Raw genomic sequence first — 2,975 nt, forward strand, 5'->3', positions numbered from 1 at the left:
GTCAGATAGCCACAGATAGTACATGCTATCAAAAAATATGTGATGCAGAAACAGAATAGTTGTATTACCGAACATGTTCCAAGAAGTGATCAATTTGTGTTAGATGGAGGTTTGCTGCTGCATCGCCCTAAATGGAAGAAGCATGAAACGTATGATGACATAGCATGTTCGTATGCGAATTTTACAACTCGTCATTATGGGAAAGCTATTATTGTCTTTGACGGCTATGAAAACATCCCATCTATTAAAGATATGACTCACAAATGTCAGAAATCTATGTTCTCTAGCCCTGAAGTACACTTCTCTCTGCAAACTAAATTCATATTAAAACAAGACAACTTTCTTTCCAATGAAAGTAACAAACAGTGAATCATTCTTCTCATAGCTGAACATTTGAAGAGACAAGGAAGCACTGTTGTACAAGGTGAAGGAGATGCTGACGTTGAAATTGTGAAGGCAGCTGTGACATCATCTCAGTTCCAAACTACTACTGTGATTGGAGAAGATTCCGATTTATTGATTCTACTCCTGTACCATGCTAACCATCAAACAGAATTTAATTTGTATTTTCATAGTGATAAACAAGGAAAAAATCCAAGCCACACATTTGACATTATTGCTTGCAGAATGATACTGGGTGCAAAGACCTGCAACTTTCTCCTTTTCCTCCAGCCTTTACAGGCTGTGACAGCACATCCAGAATATTTGGGATAGGAAAAGGCAAATGTTTCGACAAACGTATCGCAGATAATCGACTTCGTGAATTAGCATCGGCATTTTGTTTGAAAGATCAGTTACATATCAATATAGAAGATGCTGGCCAGAAGGCGATGGTTATACTTTTTGGTGGAAAAGTTGATGATACCCTTGGAACATTACGACATCGTATACTAGTGGACAAAGTAACATCAGCAAACTCTTTTGTTGTACCAACTACATCTGCAACAAAATTCCATAGCTTTCTATCGTATTACCAGATAATGGAATGGTCTTGCCACAAAGAGGGTTTATGACTTAATGTCTGGGGTTGGATTATAAAGGAGGACAACCAACTTCACCCTGTGATGTCAGACATGGCCCCTGCACCTGAAAGTCTTTTGAAAGTTATCCACTGTAACTGCACCACTGGTTGTAGTACATTCCGTTGCACGTGCAAAAAAAAAAAATAGTTTTCCATGTTCAACAGCTTGTGGTCAGTGCCAGACCATTGGTTGTGAAAATGTGTTGTTGATTGAACATTGTTCTGATATAGAAGATGATATGGATGTCGGATGTCTGCTTTCATTATTTGTGATACATATTAAAAGTTCTGGTTCAAGCGCCTTATCTTGTTTCAATGGAACATTGCTTTCACTTTGTTGTTTTTAGCAAACATTTAAATACAGAAATTATTTAGCCTAATAACTAGATCAATGACAACTTTGTATTATTTTCCCTGACGTTTGGTAACAATTAAAAAACATAGGATATACACAATCAAGTTTAGAAAACTAATCGAAATACAATAAAATAGATACAGCAGGTTGGCCATTTTGAAATCACGATTTCTCAGTGTTCCTGTCACCTAATTTTGCCTAATTTTTTATATGTTATTCTACACCCAATTCTCATCAAAATGCCATTCATAGCACTTTTGTTGCCCAGGTCAGTGTTATATTAACCGGATTATCTGGTGGGAAACCCCAATGGCTTTGGCTCCAAAGCCCTGTGGATCCCCCAAGATCCACCTTCCCGCCAGAGTGGTACCTATTTATCTACTTGCACTTTGGGGGCATGCTTTCAAACTGCTAGGTTGGCAGGAGCTGGGACCAAGCAACGGGAGCTCACTGGGACCTAGCTACAGGAGCTCACCCCGTCACGGGGATTTGAACAGCCAACCTTCTGATCAGCAAGCTCAAGAGGCTCAGTGGTTTATATCACAGTGCCACCTTAAGGCAGAGAAGAGCAGTACTATTACTTCCCTTGATCTGGAGTCTGGACACTAGACCTCTGTTGATGCAGCATAGAATAGCATTAGGGTTTTGTTTTTTGCTGCTGCATCACACTGTGGACTCATGTTAAGCTTGTGGTCCAAGACCCCTAGATCCCTTTCACATGTACTGCTAGTAAGCCAGGTGTCCCCCATCCTATATTTGTGCATCTGGTTCTTCCTGCCTAAGTGCAGAACCTTACATTTGTCCCAACTGAAATTCATTTTGTTAGTTTGGGCCCAGTTCTCCAAACTGTCAAGATCATTTTGAATTCTGATTCTGTCTTCTGTGGTATTAGCTACCCCTCCCAGTTTGGTGTCATCTGCAAATTTGATGAGAGCATCCCCTCAATTCCTTCATCCAAATCATTTATAAAGATGTTAAACAATAATGGGCCCAGGACAAAGAGAATCCTTGTCACTTTTTTCCAGGATGACGAGGAACTCTTTGGGTTCTGTCAGTCAATGAGCTACAAATCAACCTACCAGTTACCTTGTCCAACCCACATTTTACTATTTTGACAAAGTCCCCCAAGCCAGAATATTATGCCCCCCCACCTCCCTGAAATATACTGGGAGTCCTGTAGTGACTTCATGCTCTTTATTGCAGCTTGTAAAACAGTGAATGAAATGCCCCCCAATGAGTCCCGCCTGATTGGCTGATTCTGCTTCCCTCCTGGAGCCTGATCGGTCTTTTCCTGCAGGCCAATCAGTTGTTGCATTCTAGGATCCTACTTGCCTATTGTTCTAGGATCCAAGCTTAGTACATAACACTCTCCATCTTCAGCTGCACCTATTTAGCAGAGCTATTTCGCATTCTGCACAGTGTCACTCAACTTATCTAAAAATATGCCATGGGAAAATATAGAAGAGTGCTTCTGAGCATAAGCAGAGTTCCTTTCTCCTGGCCAATTAAAGAGCAAGGCTCCGGGTGTTGCGATAACCCCCACTCTCTTCCTCCCCCCCCCCCGGGAATTGCAGCGGAGCCCCCCACCGTCCCTCCCTC

The sequence above is a fragment of the Zootoca vivipara genome, chromosome 8, assembly GCF_965207765.1.
Source record: "Zootoca vivipara chromosome 8, rZooViv2.hap1.1, whole genome shotgun sequence".
In the NCBI taxonomy this organism is placed as follows: Eukaryota; Metazoa; Chordata; class Lepidosauria; order Squamata; family Lacertidae; genus Zootoca; species Zootoca vivipara.